Source organism: Canis lupus, chromosome 8 (genome assembly GCF_003254725.2).
Source record: "Canis lupus dingo isolate Sandy chromosome 8, ASM325472v2, whole genome shotgun sequence".
NCBI lineage: Eukaryota > Metazoa > Chordata > Mammalia > Carnivora > Canidae > Canis > Canis lupus.
In genome coordinates, this window is record NC_064250.1 from 69772553 (window position 1) to 69793097 (window position 20545).

A 20545-nucleotide genomic window follows, 5' to 3' on the forward strand; every position below is an offset into this window, starting at 1 on the left:
AAATTAGCCTCGGATGTTAGTACCGGGTGCTTTCAATACACTAAAGCAAGGTCCTTAGTCCATTTTTTTCTCAACTATCTGAAAATATATGAGCATTCTGGAAACAACACTGAGGCACCACCTGGAACTAAAACTGACCAATGGGAGAGGGAAGGAGCCTGGAACTGGTGCCCTTTTTTTTTGTTTGTTTGTTTGTTTGTTTAAAGGGAAGGGGGATGGCAGGTCCTGGCATCCAGATCCATAATCTCTTACACACGTGTCCAAAGCTCTAAAGTTGTTTCATGCACTTAGCACAGTACCCCAACGTGAGGCCAGGGTCTCCATTCTGCCCCCCTTAGGGTGAGTATTCATATGATCGCTGTGAAAACATCACTGTCTTGGGGCACCTGGGTGGCTCAGTGGTTGAGCGCCTGCCTTTGGCCCAGGGCGTGATCCCGGTGTTCCGGGATCGAGTCCCCCATTGGGCTCCCTGCGAGGAGCCTGCTTCTCCCTCTGCCTGTGTCTCTGCCTCTCTCTGTGTGCTTCTCATGCATAAATAAAGAAAATCTTTAAAAAAAAAAAATCCCTGTCTTTGATAAGGAAGTGCTTCCCGGCTGCAGAACTCCATACTATACAGTATACATGATACACTAGACTCCCTTTCTAACATCAGGGGGGAAAATTCCCAGTTCTAGAAAACATCTAGCCCCAAACATTTTGTGGACTAGTGTTGTCGAAGTCTGATGTAAGAAGGCGCCTGGCATATAATTGAGATAAAGAAGCATCTAGACTGGAGAAAATAAGGGGGTCAGCGCTTGAGGTTACAACTGGCCTTCACCCAAACACCCAGACACCTGGTACCCATCCCCGGATCGCTGGACAACACCCCAATATTCGTCCCATATTGAATCCTAAGTCTGAAGTAGGTATTTCTGTTTTGTTTCTCTTTTTTTCCCCCAGAAGGACATCACATGAACCAATTTAAACTGAATCCAAACCTACATATGTTCTTAAGCTATTGAATCGGGGCAAAATCAGAACATCAAAATACGGTCCCAAACTAATTTGAATAGGACCAGCGTTCAGCTACGTCACTGGTCGGAGAGATGCAGCGTGAAGGTCAGACGGCTCCAGGGACGGGAAAGGCGTAAACCACCCATCCACTTGCTGACACTCTTCCTCAGGGAAGAAGGCAGGAAGCTCTTCAAGTCTCTAAAACAGTCGGAAAATCATGTCATGGGTACGTTTTGACCTGGCGGTACTCCAGAGGCGGCCCCGGGTTTTGTGTACCCGCTTTTTATTTCAATTACTTTACTGGCACTTACAAGCATGAGCTGAGAATCGGATGCTCCGCAACAGAGTCCGGTTCTCCACCAAAGATGAAGCCTCTCGGGATGGCCCCCTTCAGAAGCAGAGCACTTGTCGAAAGGCTCGTTCGCCTGATTTGGTGAACTTGATGAAGTGGCCAGAAACGCTACCTATCTCGTGGATGGCTTGTTAACGCGTTTTCCCTGGAATCTTAAATGCTAAATGCTCCTCCTTCAAATTCTCGAGAGCACTATTTTCACTTCTTCCTGTACATAGCAATTGCTAATCTCCTCGCTCCCCTGAAGGGTTTCAAAAGTGGATTTGTTCACATCATTTTCATCCTGTTCCTTGAATCCTGCACTATTGGACCAGAGTGGGGTTGTTTTCCTCGTCCCCAGGGCCGACCCCACCACCAGTGGGCCAGCGGGAGGCAGTGCAGGCGGGCCAGGGACGGTGATGGAGGGCCACCTCCAGGAGGGTCCCGGGGCGGGGGGGAGAGGGGTCCAGGCCGAGGGTCGCGTAGAGCACAGCATGCAGAGACCCTGCCAGGGCCATCGGGTTCTCGGGCTTTGCCAGGACCCGACAGCACTTTTAGACTCTCTGAGCCTGCTTCTCAGGAATCTGCTCCTTTTCTTGGGCAAATCAAGGATATCCAAAGCAGACTGAAGTGTTTGGATTTCTGGATTTACTTTGGTTTTTGTTCCCCCCACTTTCTACTGCAGTCCAACTGAGTCATCCACATTTTTTAAACAATGTAAGATTCCATTTAATCTGAATAGCTTTATGTTGGTTGAAAAAGTCCAGTGACAGGTCCGGTGAGTCTCACAAAGAAGCATGCCGGCTTCCCCTGCGCCTTCAGCAAACGGGAGCATTTGTCACTGTTTTTCTCCTCTCTGGGTGCTGAAATGTGATTCTGATTTATAAATCAACACCCGATTGACAGATGGATGGCCTACTTTCTGGGCGCTGGCTGCTGACGGAGCCCCAAGACATGTGTAAAACGATACCTGCTCTCAAGGGGTCTTCATTGTTTCCTTCTCAACCAGAAACGTTCCCAAAGCCATGCTACAGTATGAGAAAGAAGCAGGGCAATGAAAGACAGATGGTGTCACCAGGCCCTCCGTGAGAACCCACTGCTGAGGACGGCTCCCCGGGAGCCCGGCACAGGCCAGGCCCCCGTGGGTCTGAGAGACCATGAGGTGGGAATGGGGTCTGACAGGTGCATCTGGACAGGCAGAGAGAGGGCATGAGGCGCTCCAGGGAGGCAGGGGGTGGGAGGGAAACCTAGAGGCAAGAAACAGAGAAAGAGTCAGTGGAGAAGCCAACAGTGGCTGAGGCAGGAGATTGTAAAGGCAGAGCTGGAAGTGCCTGAGGCTGGCATCTGCAGGTCCTGAAGCCTGCTGTCTGTCCTTTCCTACCCAGGCCACAAGAGGCCCGGATGTGGCCGAGCAAAGGCGATGCAGACAGATAGTGTGGACCGGCCGGTGGTGTGGTGTGTGCACTGAACAAGAGGTCAGAGGCCAAGTCGCTGGCAACCACAGAGTCAGGAAGAGTAATGAAATGAGAGAAAAGCGGGGCAGGTTTGAGAAAACGTTCCAAATCATTGATGACTAATACAAACTACTCCAGAAATAAGCATTCAATTTTGCACACGCATTTTTAATTATCCCCTTATGGATGTGGTGCACAGCCCATTTCCCCTATAACTGACGCCCATTTCATGACCATCGAAATTATAATTCCTTAATTATGAGCCTAGCACCTCTTCTCATTTCCTAAAATTAATCCAGAAACCACCAGGTACGAACTTCTATTTAATAAAATGAACATCTGTGATGACACACCAGGAGCAAAATCCTAATTGTTCTAAAACTGGCACTTTGCTTTGACAACCAACCACCTATTTTTTTTTTTGTTTACAAAAAAAAAAAAGAATAAGAAGAAGAAGAAAGAAAATGCCTTATTCCTTTAAAACACCTGCTTTCTTTCCTTTTTGACTTCTAAAGGGAAGAGATTAATTTTTATTGGCAAGAAGAGAAGTCACCCTCTAACAAAGGAAAAGCTGCGCTCTATGGAAGAGTTACCTGCTGCATTAAATAATACGCAAGAATATCTACCCCAAACCACAAATCAAAGTGGGGCCAATCCCGTTTTCCCACATAAAAGCCCACAGCCCGATAACCTCACCCCTTTGGAATTAGGCAGCGGCGGAGGCTGCAATTCTCACCACTTGAGGGGTGGCCGCACCACCGCATTTCTGGACGCCGGATTTCCATTAGAATCGCCTCCTCTCATTCACTCCCTTCGCCTCCACCCCCTCCACCCCAGCGCGGTTATTCAGTGAGTTATAATTTGGCACTAAAATTCAATTAAGCTGAAACTTTGGTCATACGTGGCCGTTTTCTCAGCGGCCCGTGATGTCTCCCCACCCGGTTCCCAAATGGTAGCCAACGATCATCGATGTTTAAAGCGGAGGGAGGTAAAAAGTCTACCGAGATGGAGATCTGGATTTTACAAACCGGCTGGGATGCTCAAAAAAAAAAAAAAAAAAAAAAATGCAACGCACCGAGCGCGGGGGCGGGGGGCTCAGGGCATGAAAGCGCTTCGAGTGTGGACAGCCCGGAGGCCTCCTCGGAGGAGGAGCGACAGGCCAGTGCGCCCCTCGCGCTGCAGCCGGGAGGGCGCGCGCCCCAGGGATGGGATGCGGGAGCCCCCCGCGGCTCCCTGTGAGCCGGCCAAGGTCAGCCCCAGCAGAGAGACCCCATTGAGGACTGTGGGAGTCTGCGCGGCTTAATGGGATTGTGTTCGGTGCTTCAGGCGCTCCTTTAAAAGATTCCATGGCACCAACGAAACTGCAATAAAAGGGCCTCTCTAATTGCTCTCTGACTTTCTATGAAACTTTCTAAGCTGTGCTGACATCCTCGAATGCCGCCCGTGGAATCCGGCGAGGGGGGCCCCGGGGGTGCGCGGGGCGGGGGGGGGGGGAGCGCGGTTCTCAGCGAGGCGTGTGTGGGGTGGGGGCGGCCCGGGGAAGGGAGGGGAGCTGGGGCGGGTGTGAAGTCGGGGCCGGGGAGAGAAAACCATGAGTTCTCCTTTGTGTGCGGACAAACAGCCGAGCGCGGGAGGTCGGGGCCGGGGTCACGCGGCTCCGGGCTGCAGCTGCCGCCGTGGGGCGGGGGTCCCGGGCGGTCCCCGGGCTCCGCGGCCGGCGGCGGGAGCAGCATTCCGGAGGCGCGGGCGGCCGCTGTCCTCGCACGACCCCGGCCTGCCCGGGGCGCGCCCCGCTGCGACCTCGACCTCGGGGCGCCCGGGCGCGGGGAGCCAGGTAAGCTCCGCGGCCGGCGCCGCTCACCCCTGGGCCGGGCGCGCGCACCGGAGGCCCGGCTCCCTCCCGCGCCCCGACGCCCCGCGGGGACCCCGGGGAGCCCCTCCACCACCTGGGCCTGGCCTGCTGCGCGCTGCGCCTCGAGCCGGGCTCAGGGCCGCCGCACCCCCGAGCGCACGGGGACCTGCCCGGGCCGCCCGCGGGGGGCGGGGGGGGTCGCCCTACCCTCCCTCCGTCCCTCCCTCCCTGCGACCCGCTGGGTGGGCGGCGGCCTTACCGGGTCCCGTACCCCGCCCGCGCCCCTGGGACCCCCGCGCGCCCGTGCCGCCCCTCGGGCGCTCCTGCGCACAGGCGAGGGCCGCGGGGGGCCGCGCTGCGGCGGGCCGGGGCGCGCGGACGTGGGCCTCGGAAGCTGCCCTGCGGGGCCCACGCGGTCCCCCGGGGGCGGGCAGGGAGGTGGCGGCGTCGGCGAGGCCCGGGCGCCGGCAATCAAAGGCTGGGGATGGCGCCCGCCGCGTTGCCCACGGCCAGGCCCAGGGCATGAAAGGATCTTTATCCTCGAGTGACACGGCGGCGGCTTCCTCCGGCCTCCCCCTCCCGCGGCCCTAATTGGGGCCGGCTGCTAATGTGATTAAAGGCCAGTTAAATGTTTCTCGGGGCAGATGGTGGGAAGAGGCCGAGACCCCTGCCCCCTCCCCGGGGTCACGCCAGGCCCGTGGCCCGGGGCCGGTGGTGGTGCCAGTCCCAGCGCAGCCTGGCCAGGAGCCCGCCGATTGTTCACCCCGAGGCGGGGAGGCCGCGGGCGGGCTCCTGGGGCTTTATGTAAGCTGGTGGGCTTGGGGCCCGGCCGGATTTGGGGATTCTTTTCGCACAGTTTCCATTTTCTGGCCTTTGGAACAGCGCCCTGGGCCCTCGGGGCCCTCCCCCTCCGGAGCCCGGCGCCCGCGGGGCCCAGCGGCGGAGGCAGGCCCGGGGGGCGCGGGGCGCTGCGGGGCGGGGGGTCGGGCGGGCTCCGGGCCCTGCGGGTGGGATCGCCCCACCGAGCCGCCCGGCAGCGCCCCCGGGCCTGGGCGAGACGGTTCCCACGTCGGCGGCCGCGTGGGTGGTCTCGCCCGCCGGGGAGGGCCGCGGGCTCCGTGGTGGCGGCCGGGGCGCGGGGCCTGGGAGCCGGTGGGTGCGCCGCGCCGCGCCGCGCCGCTTCCGAGGGCGCCCTCCCCGCGCGGCCGCACAGACCGAGCCCGAGCTCCGAGCCTGGGCCCCGGGGCCCGCTCCACGCCCGACGCGCCCTCCCCGCCGCGGGCCGGGCCGTGCGCTCGCGCCGCCTCACTGCTCCCGAGTCCCCGAGGGCCAGGAGCGCCCCGGCCGGGTCCCCGCGCCCCCGAAGTGGCGGATCTGGAAGCACCAGGCGGGGGTGCGGGGCAGAGACGAGCCACATGGAAGCCCGAAGACCGAGTGAGCTCAGGACGCCCGCCAGGTGGCCCCGGCCGTGCGCTCGGGCGGCGGGGGCGCGGGGCGCGGGGCGCGCGGGGCAGGTGCGCTCGCAGGCCGCGCCCCCTCCTGCGCCCCAGCTCCGGGGCTCGCTCGGCCTCCGTGCACCGCGGGGGCGCAAGGTGCGAGCCCCCTGGAAGGCCGCGGGGCGCCGGGGGGACGCCGATGGGCAGCGGCCTTACCAGGGTCCCCCGTACCTCCCCGCGCCCCGGGCGCCCGCGCTCCTGGCACCCTCCGCGCGCCCCTGCCGCCCCCTCGGGCGCTCCCGACACAGGCGTGGGCCGCGGGGGGCCGCGCTGCGCCCCGAGAGCGCGATTCCCAAGCAAGCGAGCCCCCGCGCAAAGTTTGCACATCGGTTGTTTACTTTTTCCCCAAAATTTCTTCTGGAAGAGTCTACAGAACTTTCTCACATCTAACAAATGTCAGACTGAACAGATCAGAAGATATGAAATTAAAAAGAATGACATTTCCATTTAAGGGGAGTGAAAGCAAACGGTATTTTTTTAAAAAAAAAAAATATTTTTTTGTCAGAGTGTATGGTGGACCCAAAATGTTGTCCTGTTCAAAATATATGATTTTGTGTTTGATATTTAAAATATGCATCTTGTACGTGTTTTCAACCCCGAAAGAAGTCAAGCATTTCAAAAGCAAAAGCCGAAACCAAGAAAAGCCTGCAGAGAAAATGGTGAGGAACCAAAGCCTGTCTTTCTCCTGCTCTCCTATTTTTTTTTTGTCTTTTCCTCCCTAATAGCCTGAAGGAAAATATAGTCAAAATAAAACAATTTCATATTAAACTAACACATAGATGGAATTAATTCCTTCCCAGATGGTCTGAGGGACCTGGCTGTTTTAGTGGGCTCGGAAAATGCTAGATTCAAGGTGATTTTCTTTCCTTCAGCTGCTCAGAGAATTGTAAACAGCTTCAGCCTCATGATTTGTTTTAATCCGCTTATTGAACACAGATAAAATTAGAATCGTCTTCCACTTGACATAAACGTGGCAAAGGAAAAGTCACCAATTTTTTTAACCAAAGGAATATCTGTTTTTGTTTTGTACAAAACAGTAATATTTAACTAGTAAGTAACAAGCCGATTGACCTTGCGTTTGTTTAAAACTGCAAATGTTCTAATGTCAGTAACCCCAATGGCTGTAAAAAAAAAAAAAAAAAAAAAAAAGATTTTAAGCTCATCTTCCATTTGTTCTTTTCCAGTGATCTTGTGTCAATAAGCAAGTAGCATAGAGTAAAACAAATAATTTTGTATGTTCCTGGCACATAATTTTTGGAGTCTCAAAAAATAAAAAATACGTCAACTGCTGCTTTTTAGGAATAACCTTTAAACTGGACAGGAGAGGGGAAAATACGTTTTTGTTGACACTGGGGAAACTGGAAGACAGTCGAGGTGCAGTTAGCTTCACTCTATTGGGGGAAATGCCACCTGACCCAGAAGGCGTGTTGTGATGTGAGTCGCACCTCTGCAGACAGCGTGCAGCGCAGTTATGATACGTGTGATGATGTAATGAGCCGGACAGGTCCCCTGGAGCATGGAGACGGGACCCATACCCGCCTGGCAGCCTGGGCAGCTCCCGTCCTGCAGTCCCCTTGGCCGTACTGAGGTCCCACCTGGAGGACCCTCTCCATCTAACTATGTTTTCTCTCCTTTCAACACTCCATGGTGGCAAAAAATAACCCAAGCCTGGACCAAAACTTAGGATCAGAGAAGCCCCCCGGCTTCTTTGTCACATCGGCAGCACGTAGTCTGAGGAGGGAGCCAACAGTAGGGAATCTATATACGTCCCACAATAGGGGACATCGTGTCCAACCTCAGGCCTGATGACGCAGTTGCATTTAGGTGTGTGTGACAGTGTCTGGGATTTTTTGTTTGTTTCCATCTTTGTTTTGTTCTATTTTTCTGGGAAAATGAGAGTCCCTTTCGTAGCACTTGGGCCAGCCCGCACGGCCATCAGGAAAACAGGTCAGGACAGGAGGGGGATGTGGTCCCATGTTGGGATGCCAGTTTGCTTTGTGCTCGTTTATTAGGACTGAAGGTTTCAAGGTGCCTAGAATTGCCCAAACCAGAGGCGCATTCCCAGGAGGAGAATGAATTCTTCGCCACCACAAAGAGGCCCCTGCAAAGTTGGTCTGAGAATCTTACCCCTTCCTCGTGGGGATGGACCCCTAACACTCTCCAAGGAACAAAATAGCCAACTCACATCTTTTGAACATCCAAATGTTCAGTGATATTTAGAAAAGCAGACAGCTGGCCTCTGGCCTTGGAGACCTTAAAACTGCGTGGCCAGTATAGACAGAAGTGTCTGTGAGCGCTTGGGGGGAAGAAAGGAGAAGATGAATGTTCTGCAAGGTAGAAAGGTCCTCCTGGAGAGGCCCACATGGGGGTTTGTGCTCCATATCCGGGTCTCTGCGGTGGGAGCAGGACCATCTAGAGAAAGCCCAGCGATTTGTGGGACCAGCCCCACACTCCAGCAGGAGCTAGTTACTGATGGAAAAACAAATCTGATAACCCGAAAGCCTTCCTCCAGGTGCCACTGCTGGCAGGAGGGAGCTCAGACTCCTTCCCCAACAGGCCGACCAGCCCAGCCTGCATTCCTTGCCTCTGCCACTGTCATCACCCTGACTTGCCTCTGCTCCCCAAGACACCCTCCTCGGCCACCAACATTGGCTCAGAGACAGGCAGAGTGAGAGCCTGGGGAGACCCCTGTGAGAGCACGGGGTTCAGTGTCGCTCAGAGCAGGCCAGCCTGGTGAGGCGCCTTTAGAAGGCCTAGCCCTGGGGGCCTCAGGAGCACCCCTGGCCTGCAGGTGAGGAACCCTGTGGGATCGCAGTCAAACACGGACACCCCAACGTCTCAGACCCCACACGGTGGTGCCGCCACCTCGGTGAGCCAGCCGCATTGGTGTGCGCGTAGGGGCACATTGCGGAAGTCCTCCAGCACGTCCTGGCTCCTGTCCGGTGCCCAGCCACTGGCGTTCTTGTTCGGAGAACAAAGGCCCGGAGGCCCCTGCAGAACAGAGAAAGGCTGAAAGCAATGGCTTTCAAAGCTTGCTGACCGTGGCCAGGGTAAGAAATACATTGTGCATCTCAACCCAGCGCACACATAATGGCTACGTATAAAATTAGTAGTGAACTTTTTATTCGGGTCTGAGCGTTTTTCACAAAAGGATACTTCTCGTCCCGCGCATTCCTGAAACCTGCTGTTTGTCATCCCATTTCATGTCTTCTCGATGACGTCAGCCCCCTGCACAAATGATCCCATGACCCTAGTGGGTTGCAGCTCAGGGTTTGAGGAGCTCAGCACTCAGTCTGGGGCCCCCTCAGCCCCCACCTGCTACATTTGCGTCCCCCTATTCCGGCCCTGGAGTCAGGCTATCTTGCTGGGATTCCTAGAGCCGTGACACCAGGTTATCACCTCCCTCTGCTGAGTTTCTCTCTCTTAGGATGGGGGTGACAGCGCCCACTCCTAGGGTCACGGGGAGGATCAAATGAGCTCATGCACGAAATGAGGGTGTGACTCAAAGCGCTCAAGCACCTGTCCCTTGGTTCCTCTCCATCTCAGCCTCCCCTCTGGTCCTGCCTGGGATGCCGGCCCGGGATGCCTCCCAGGGGGCTTCTCCCTCTGCCGCCTCAGCTCCCGGCTTCCCTCAGGGCCACCTCCTCCTGGGTTCCCACTTCGTGTTTCAGTCCAGCTCAGATCCACTGATCCCTGATTAAGTCAACCCCATGGTGCTACATCCACCCCCGTGGACCACCAGCTGCCCACCGGGTGCTTCAGCACCGGCCCTAACAGCAGTGCATTGTTGGGCATGGGTGCTGCCCTGCTCCTCGTGTTGCAGATCAAGGATTTGGGGCCCAGAGGAGTGTCGCACAGTTTGTTAGTTGGGGTTAGGGCAGCTCGCCTGGCCTTGGAATAGGGCAGGCTCCGCCCGATGCGCCGCCCCTGGGTCCAGGGCCAGGCACAGAGGACTCCTGCTTCCCCGCTCTCTCCCCAGCCACCCTCGAGAGATGACTCCTCTCCTGGGGGTGGGGGGTGATCCTCGTGAAAGGGACAACGAACTCCCCCAGGCAACACGGAGAATTATTCGCAGACCGCCTCACCTCCTGAGCCCTGAGAGGGCCGACTTCATTGTCCATGGAGTGTCCCCCGCCTTGGGGGCAGAACCACACTCCCTGCAGTGACAAAGTCACAGACACCAGACCGGGGAAGGCTGCCCTGCATCCTCTGCACATGTGTGCGCCTGTACCCAGGTACACATGCACTCCTGCACACACACACACATCCACATGCAGGCACACACACACTTGCCGTGTGCATTATATATTTTTTTAAGATTTTATTTATTTATTCATAAGAGAGAGAGAGAGAGAGGCAGAGACACAGGCAGAGGGAGAAGCAGGCTCCATGCAGGGAGCCCGACGTGGGACTCGATCCCGGGACCCCAGGATCACATCCCCGGGCTGAAGGCGGCGCTAGACCGCTGAGCCACCCAGGGTGCCCTGCTGTGTGCATCTTAGTTGGCAAATTACTTTCACGCACTTTAACCACTCCAGCCTCCCGTAATCAGTAAATAAAAATTCGGAAATAGATGGCTCACTCGCTCTTAAGGGAGGTAAGAGAATTTTTTGGAGACTTGGAAACTGAAGTTGTCGATGAGGGGCTCTATCCCTCAAGTTTTTTCAGGCTTTATGGGTCTCCAGTAGCCCTGAGATGGGAAGTCACTGTGCAGGGGACCTCTGTGTTCCCCCAAAACGGACAGAGGCCTTCTGTGGGTGAAGGCCCAGCTCCAGGCACCCCAGTCCCTGCCCGTGGAGCCAAGGTTCCAGTAGGGGATAGAGGGGCAGGGCAGGGCACGCGGCACAGATAGACGGTGTCTGGGAGCAGGTGGCCATGGTGCAGGTGGCCAGAGAAGTGAGGTCGAAAAGGAAGGCGGCAGCAAAGCCCTGGGGAACGCTCTGGCATCTGTGCAGGCAAAGGCCTGATCTAGGGCCAGGTCCAGTACAGAGGAGCAGGAAGGAGCTGGTCTGGCCGCAGCAAGAGGCAGGGAAAAGGAAAATGGAATGATGGGGCCCCTCTGGCCCTCCGGCCCTGCACAACCCACCTTCTGTCCCCTGCCTCCGAGCCCAAGGGTGCTGCAGAGCCCCTCACCACCCCCCACCACCTCTCAGGGCTGCAGCAGGTCACTGCAGCTCCGTGTCTGGAGGACCCACAGCTCCATGACTGTTCTGTGGAGCCAGCCCCCTCTCTGGGCTTTTGCAATCGGTCCTTCTGAGTCAATTTTCCCTTGTAAGGATTTTCCCTTTTACTTGTTTTGTTCATCTGACAGCTTCTTATCTCTTTGAAGTTGCTCTTGTACGATCCAGCTGTCCTGGCCGGCCGCTTCGCTCCCTCTCGGGCCCTCACAGGGGCACTGAGAGCAGTGGACACCCGAGGCCTTCGCTGCCCATCTGCCCGTACCGGGGGAGCCCCGGGACGCTGGAGGTAAAGCTAAAGAGCTAGCAGGGCTCCGAGCCATTCTGCAGGCTTCCTCCAGCCACAGGCGCCGGCTGCTGCTCGCCCCTTCCCACGCATACACGCATGCGCACACACACACCTGTTGTCCCAGGGAGAAAACCGTCCACATGCAGGAGTGAGCTGCCCAGTGTCACGCTGGGAGCCGCACTCAGGGCCAGTGCAGGATGCCTTCTGAGGCTCGTCCTGACCCTGGGGCCCAAGCACCGGTGTTCCCTTGAATCTGTCCACCTGGAAAGCAGGTGCCACAGACCCGGGCTTCTGGCCCCCCTTGACAGTCAGCTCAGGTGTGTTACCCACCCCCCCCCCAGCCTCCCTGAGTGCTGCCACCTGCCCACCTGCTCCATCCGTGCACTGCTTCTGCTGGACAGCTCTTCACTGTGTGTGCAAGCATTCTAGAAAATGCTTTGAGCTCCACCAGCCCCTGGGCCTTGGGCCCTCAGAGGTGAGCCTCTCAAGGCAGACAGGCGGTATGCACAGAGGGGCGGGGGCCCTGGCCTCCCAGCCTCTGGCCTCAGGCCTCCCGCCAACCCTCTTTGCTCTCAAGTGTGCCCTGCCCACCTGGTGCTTCCCTCTTGCTTGCTTGCTTTCCCTGCCCACTGGACTTTGGATGCATTTTATTTTTTTTCCCTTCCTGCCAACCTGTCACCTTGGTCACTGCCCTTCACCCAGTGCCTCCCCCAAGTATATTTTCCTCTGAGGTTTTCCACCAGCATAAACCTCCCAATGTTTTTGCTTCAGGGTGTGTTAATATTCATATTCTTCGGGGCACAAAAACACCAAAGCAAAAGAATGTCTTCTGGAGGTAGGTGCCCAGGTGATGTTGGGATCCTGTGGCCGGGTCAGCCTGTCCTCCCTGCCCAGAGCTTGCTGAACCACAACTCCAAGCAAGACACTCAGAGTGCACCCCCAAACTCTAGTTCAAAGCACACCTAATAGACTCCTAACTCGGGGAAACGAACTAGGGGTGGTGGAAGGGGAGGAGGGCGGGGGGTGGGGGTGAATGGGTGACGGGCACTGAGGGGGGCACTTGACGGGATGAGCACTGGGTGATATTCTGTATGTTGGTAAATTGAACACCAATAAAAAATTAATTTATTTAAAAAAAAAAAACAAAGCACACCTAATTTGGCATCTGATAGAGTCATGGACCTGTGGAAATAGGAAGCCCCTCGGAGGGCATCTAGCCAGGCCCCTTATTTTAAGAGACTGACCATAGTGGCTCAGAGAGGGGAAAGGACTGGCCCAAGGTCACACAGCCAGTAGATAAGTGTGGTAGGACTGAGTGGAAGGGCTCTCGGCTTCTGCTCTGGCTGGGTAAGCAAACAATGGAAGCAATAACCCAGCTGATCATGAAGGTGTGATTTACACACCGTTCTGAGCACCAGGTGAGCTAAGCATTCACTATGTGCCAGTACCATCGTGCCGCTGCCTCTCTGCACTTCTCTGAACAATCCGTCCCTTCCCCAGCCCAGCTGGCTCAGTCTATACCAAGCAAGGAAGCCTTCCAGGCCTCGCTCCGGGGACAGGGCTTCACTGCTCCAGCGTGGCCCCAGCCATTAGAGTTTTTCAAGAATCTGAACTAAGCACAGCAACTGAATCACACTGGGCTGGGCCTGAGGGCACGAGATCCCACAGGTGCAGAGGGTGATGTCTCCGTGTAGTAAACCATAGGTTTTCAGTAGCATCCTCTACCTCACTATGGGCACCTGCTCCCCCAGGGGCCTCGTCAGCCCCTCATCAGCCTGGTGCTCCAGGGCCTGGGACGAGACCAGGGCTGGGGACATGAGGGGTCATGTTGGAGGCAGCCTGGGCTCCCGAGGATGGGATGCAGGGTCCCACATCCTTGAGTACATGAGCGGGGCCCTCAGCAGCACCCAGGAGGGGCTGGTACTGCATGCCTAGATGTCACAGGGAGAGAGCCCCCCCCCCGCCTGCCCCCCACCACCCCCCGCTTCAGCCCAGACACACTGCCCTGTTGCCCCACCCGGATCCAGAGGCTCCCGGACACTCATGCTCATTTCCAAGTGCTCTCATAACAAAGGACCACAAGCTGGCGGGACTTAAAGCAGTAGGGCACTCTGTCACCTTTCTGGAGGCCATGAGCCTAAAACCAAGGAGGATCCTTCCAGGCTTCTTCCTCATGAGGACACTGCCATTGGGTTTAGGGCCATTGGGTTTAGGGCCCATGTGACTTCGTTTTAACTAATTACATCTGCGAAGACCCTGTTTCCGAAAAAGGTCACATCCTGAGGTTCTGGGTAGATGTGAATTTGGGAGGGGAGACACCATTCAACCTAGTACAACCCCCACACTCTCTAAGGAAAGGAGGCCCCCGTACACCTCAAGTGTCCGTCGTGCATGAAGACAGTTTGCTCCTCAACTGAGGTGGGTTCAACAGAAGCCACCGGGGGTTTGCTGACAAGCCAGGCCAGGGGCGTTCACAGCGCCTCTGTCGTGGGAACTGGGGTGGTGATGGTGCAAGGCGAGCCAGTGTTCCAGGAGAAAATGAAGCCCGTGGGGAAAGGCGGCGATGGGCAGGGATGCGGAGCAGAGGTGGAGCACCAGAGGAAGCACCTGCCAGCCCGTGAGACCCCTCCTTCCTGGCACTGGTTCGCATGGCACAGTGACAGCTTGGTTCTGTAGGCCCCAAGCCCCAGGCCTTTCCTTCCCCGCTGCCACCCTTACAGCCATCCGTGTGCACACTGCCGCCGTCCACTCGGGTGGGTGAAGGGCAGGGTTGGACCGAATCACTGTAACACCAGGCTCTGGGTGGGCGCTGAGATTGCCTAATGGCAGAATGACCTGCGGAGTCACCTCGCCACCTTGCAGGGGCAGCCCACCGCACAGAGAAGGGGCTCCGGACGCAAGTGCAGGAAAAGAGACACATGCCATGACCTCGTGTGAGCCACGAAGTCCAGCTGAACCTTGGACTCCTTGGTCATAAGAACCAGTCAGTTCACCAGCCTGCGTGCAGTTTCTATGCTAACTGGCCACACGTGTCCCCCAGCCCGCCCACCACCAGCTCTGGCCACCTGCACGATGAAGTTTCACAGAAGGGGTGTCTGACTCAGGACCGAGTCTGCACACGAAGTCTTGTCCACACTTGGTCCCAGCGAGGGTCATGGAAGTGCACCAGGGCTGAGGCCAGAGACCAAGAGGAGCCCAAGGTCCCAGAGGAGACCAAGAGGAGCTGTGCTCCGGGTCTCAAGCACAGATGGCCAAGGCCACGCCTGTGTTCTCCACCCCGGGCCACCAGGCCCATCCCACCTTTGCTGTGGAAGCGCGACTTCCTAGAGTCTGCGCCCCTGGGTCACCCAGCCCTGAGGCCCCCAGCCCCTGCATCTGTGGCCTCCCTCGTAAGGCGGCAGCTAGGAGGCTTGGTTCAGAGAAATAGGGTGGAGTTTGGGGGCCCACGTAGAAGAGAAGACCCCCTCTGCAAGTGGATAGACGTCAAGAATGAAGGAAGCCTGCAGTGGGTATGGGCAGAATTGTGGCCCTACGTCTAGCCTCTGGGGGTGAGGGATCTGCCTCGTAATGGAGACACGTGGGGCACCCCCCAGGTCTCGGGGGGCTGCTGGCCAGATTGCTGACTTCGCAGCCCCTCATGGTCTAGTTTCCTTTCTGTAAAACGAGGTCCCTTGTCTTTATGGGTACCCTCCACTACCAAGTCTCCAAGGGTCTAAAAATCAAGGTCACCAACCAGTAGGAGGCCTGGGGCTGGAGCCCACCGTTTCCCAGATGACCACCAGGAGCCCGGCCAGAGATCAGGGGAGCTGGTCTCCTTGGAAATAGGACCAGGATCTCCAACACCTGTTGGTCTGTCCTTCTTCTGACCTGAAGCAGGAGCAAGGCCATCCGAAAGGCCTGAGCTTATCCAGGCCGCCCTCATTGTGCTACAGAAGGAGAAACTGAGGCCCAGGGGAAGGGGGTTCACCGGCAAGGGCAGAGCTGGACACCGACCACACCACCGTCGCCCGTGGAGACTTGGCCCTCGTTAGAGCTGAAGTGGCCTCCCCGCACCAGGCTGCTGGGATACCTACGGTCACCAATGGCAACGTCACCCTCTCAACAGCCACATGAGTGGCCGAGCGGCAGCTGCCAGCCTCAAGTGTGTGCTGGACGGTGACAGGGTGGTACCGGGGAGGCAGCCGTTTGGAGGCCAGGCCTGTGGGAGACATTTCAGGCCCAGGTGGTCTTTGGATTCTGTTCAGGATTAATTATAGCTTCTTGGCTCCATTTTTTAAAAATATTTTATTTATTTATTCATGAGAGACACAGAAAGAGGCAGAGGGAGAAACAGGCTTCCTGCGGGGAGCCCGATACGGGACTTGATCCCAGGACCCCGACATCACGACCTGAGCAGATGCTCAACCCCTGAACCACCCAAGGGCCCCGCTGGTGGTGTCCTCCTCTCCGGCTCTGGTTCGGAGCATCCAGGTGGGCCCTGGTGAGGCCTGGGGGACACTAGAGTGAGACGCCCCTCTCTTGGCCTCACTTTGGCGCCATAAGATGAGGAACTGGACCCGGAGTTGTCCAGGGGTCTTCCCCCTCCCGCGCTCCGGAAACCACGGGCGAGAGAGCTGACCTGTAAGCAAGCACCAGCGGGCCCCCCGAGACCTGGGTTTTCACCTTCTGGAATCCTGGTGGGGGTTTTTTCAGTGTTCTTCCCAGAGACCCAGCACTCTCTTTGGGGGGTGGGGGGGTTGAGTTTTTTAAATGGTATGACTGTGCTTCTCTCTTCAGTGCGGAAAAGCACAGTCAAGGAATTTGAGGTTGCTAGGCCCCCCAAGTACTCCTGTTGACAATTTCTAAAACAAAGTCATACCTGCCACTGGAGAGGAGCCGCAGGGGACCAGGGAAAGGTGACCGGTGACTGGGCCCGAGGTCTCGACACCAGCCCCACAGCAGGCAGGGGCTCAGGCTTGGGGCCAGTGCCCCCACACACCCCGGCAGGTCCCTCACCTCCCCAGACCTCGAGGTCCTCGAGGGGGCCCAAAGGCAATAGGCACCCCCCGGGCCCTCTGAGGCCCCGGTGCGGTACCGGCCCGCCGGCACCTGGAGGTGAGCTCAGCACAGCAGTAAGCAGCTCCTGGGAACTCGCCCGTAGCACCTACCACCGTCTGTCTCTCCCCACCTTTTAACTCAAAATATACAGACTTGGTCTGGCATCTTGCTGTCTTTGCCTCATTTATGTTAGAGATCCATCCCAACACATGCAGGCAGACGCACCTCCCTCTCGCCCGGGAGCTGTTAAGCCCACGGGCCCATCCTGTCTTACCATTAGGGACACCCGGACACCTGGACACCTGGACACCAGGAAGTTAGATTCCTAGAAGGGTCGATCCCAGCCCAAACTGCGTACTCGTTTCCAGTATGGCTGGATTTACACTTCCAACCACCAGGATAAGCGTCCCATCTCTGAAAACCCTGCGAGCCCTGGGACCACCGAGGCCTGGGTAGTTCGTTCCCATCTGACCCCAGGCACCTCTTCGGGGACAGCCTTGCAAGGCAGTGATGCAGCTGAGACGTGGAGCACGGAGGTGGGCTCCAGGGCTCAGGGACGTCTCAGGACCCCAGGGGGACGGGCAGGAGCCACAGCCAGCAGCCAGTTCCCCACGCCCATCGGCCCTGCCCCGCATTGGGCTCCCAGGACGTTTGATCGAATGCATGCCCGCCTTGCAGCTGGGAAGTCAGCTGGGACGGGATAGGCCAGCTAGCTCTCAGAGCCTTTCCCGAGGCAGCCCTCTGCAGCCCGGAGCTGGCCGGGACGCCTGCCTTGGGCCCCTTTGGGGACGGCCGGGGGGGCGGGGGGTGCCTGCGGAGACAGCCCATTGTGTGGCCTCCTTAGCAGGTTCGGCTGTGACCTCAGAGAGCCGGCAACTTGTGGAAACAGCCAGATGCCATTCCGAGCCAAGCCCAGCGGGGCTGCTGCTGGGGCCAACCCAGGTCACCCATCCAAGTGACCACAAAACAATGAAGCCCATCTGCCCCTGCACCGTTACTTGCCTAGAGAAGCTTCCCGAAGAGAAGCTACAAACCTGTTTCCAGTGAAGATCCACCTTCACTGGAAAAAAACCTCTGGGTTTTACCACCCTCACCACCGGGTAAGGAGGTAGCCTCCTGGGTGACGGGGGGACTCGCTGGCAAAGACTGAAATTCGGTCCACTGGCTGAGATGTTCACAAGCTGGGTCCAGTCATCTGCCCTGACGCAGGTCGGGGCACGACTGCCAAGCTCGGCTGCATCCGTGGCTTTGCAGACGCCGTTTCCTGGGCTCTCCTGCCGCCTCCACACCACCTGGCCCTGCTGGGCCCTTTGCTCCCTCCTACGGCCCCTGAGCCACGGCCTCGTCCTGCAGCACCTTTCATCTCCTTGTCTCCACCCCAACACCCAGATTATGAGCCCCCAGAGGTCACAGCAGCTTCTGTCTTTCCACATCTTGTGTCTCTGTAGCCCAGAGGAGTCATGCCAGCTGACAGGGATTTAGGGGAAGGTGGCCCACAGAATGGCCCCTGGATGAGGGCATCGCAAGACCTGGTGCTGGGGCCCGGGACCCCAGCCGGCCACAGGGCCCGGGACCCCAGCCGTCAGTTTCCTAATCCATCAATAGAGGTGTTGGGACCACAGGAATCAAAGGCCCCTGCAAGTCTGTCATTTGTGGGGTTTCTCATGGTGGAAGCTGGAGAGTGGGAGAGGCTGGGGGTGGGAGGCGGAGAGAAGGGCCCCCCCACTCTGTGGCCCACATGCAGTGAAGGGGCAGCCTCGTCCACGGCCCCCAGGACAGTTCCTAGGACGGTTCCCAGGACGGTTCCCAGGCTCCTCGGGGCCCCCAGGGAAGGCAGCAGAGGTGCGCAGGAGGGCACGGGAGGACACGCTTTCGCGGACCATCCAGCCCGGCAAAGCTAGAAACCGTCAAAAAGTAAAAATTCCATTTGTAAACAAGATCGAATTATTTGATTGTGAAACCAGGGTCCATGGAATTTAAAATAATTTAATATGAAACAATATCATTTGAAATGCTGGCCAGCCAAGGACCTGAGGGCGGAGGCAGCGGGGGGGTGCCGGGGGGTGCCGGGGTTGCCGGGGGGGGGGGGGGGGGTTTGGTGGCAGACCTACCTCCTGTGGCCAGACACGTGGAACCTGGCCTCAGGGAAGAACAAGTCGCCGGTCAACAGGCGAGGCTGAGCGTCAACTGCCCGGCTCGCCAGGCCGAGGCACGGGGCCGCCAGCCTGGGGCTCCCGTGCTCCTGGGGTCCCCGGCTGTGATAGGCAAGCAAGGTGCCAGCAGTTGAAAAAGCAGTGCCGGAGAGCAGGAGAGGTTTGGGGAGACGGCACATAATCCAAGCCCACGGGGAGGCCCCGATGGAGCCGAGGGGGACGGTGCCCCAGGGCCCCAGCAGGCATTGTCGGGGCGGCTGCAGGAGGTCCCGGGTCGTGGTGACGGACACGCCCCACCCCATGTGGGCGCAGCATCTCCGAGGAGGGACGCAGAAGAGGGGTGTTCGGACTAGAAACGGTCACCACTCTTGTCTGTACTGCCGGTGTCACCTGGGGCAAGCAAGCCACTCCCAAGCCTCTGTTTGGCCATCTGCAGAATGGGAATCATCCCAGCCCTCACTCCCTGGTGGCGTGAGGGTCAGAAGTCACCCGTGTGTACTCCCCGGAAAGCTGACACCCCCGGTGGACAGGGGCGGTCCAGGGAGAGGGTGTGATGCGGCTGGACCGTCAGCAGACGCCCGAGGGGGTGAGGCGGGGGCGAGGCGGGGGGGAAGGTGGCAGGTGCCCCGGTCGCCTCTGCAGGCCCAGGATCCCGCGGCGGGGCGGCCGGTGCTGCGCAGAAGGACGGCGGAGGCAGGGCCCGGCGGATCCCGGGGCGCAGCGCCCGCTCCCACGTGTCCTGCCTCAACATAAACACAGTCAGGGATATCTCAGGCTGTAGGAGCAGGAAAAACAAACCCGGGGCACCCAGACAAAGAGTGCAAATGCTAACTTTCATGTCACATCCAGAAACCACGTGTTCATCAAGCCACCTGCAGGCTCGGGGCTCGGCGGGAGGCGCAGGGCTGTTGTGTTTAGAAACCAAGCTCGCGGGACAGCTGCAGGCGCCACCTCCCTCCGTCCTCCCGGACTCCGCGCCCGCCACTGAGCCGCCCCTGGGCTGCCCGGGTCTGGCGTGGGGACCGGCACTGGGGCCTCTGGGCTTTACACCCCCCGGGGCCGGCGGGCGAGCGCGAACTCCCCGTCCCCGCGGTACCACCTGGGCACCTGGGCACGCACAGGAGGGCTGGGAACGCCCCAGGTCACCTGGCCAGGGCGCGGCAGACCTGGAGCTGGCCCCGGGCTCCCTAACCCCCCGGACACGCTCTCCTGCCGCGGCCCCCACTCACCAGCCGCCGTCCTGCTCGTGCAAACCCACTACCTATGGGCTCGGGGAGGGCTCCTTTGACACAGCGATGCTGATGCCGTGTTATTTTTATTCGTCCCCGAGCCTTGCCAGGTTACACCGTCAAGGCCAGCACTTTGGAGATACTCCCTTGGTTTCGCAATTCACGCAGTGACTAACACATGTGTTGCATCTGAAACCCTCTCCTGGTAAAAATTTAAGCTGAATTGTAAATACATAAAAGTCTCGATGTTAATGGGGCGCACGATTTCTCGGCGGCCGTTTTGTAATCCCGAGATTCCGAGAGGATGTGGAATTCTATAAAAATGGATAACGAGCTCCCGCTCAGAGCCGCCCTTTGAAACCGTCTCTACGGGCAGCAGAGCGGCCCTTCCATCTGCCCGTCGTTACAGAAGTTACAAAATCACTCGGAGTTTCCTGCCTCTGATGGGGGCCAGGATGCTTCCGTGGGGTGAGCCGAGCGGGGTAGCAGGAGTCCGCAGCAGAGGATGGAGGCCCTCCACGGGGCGCGAGCTCA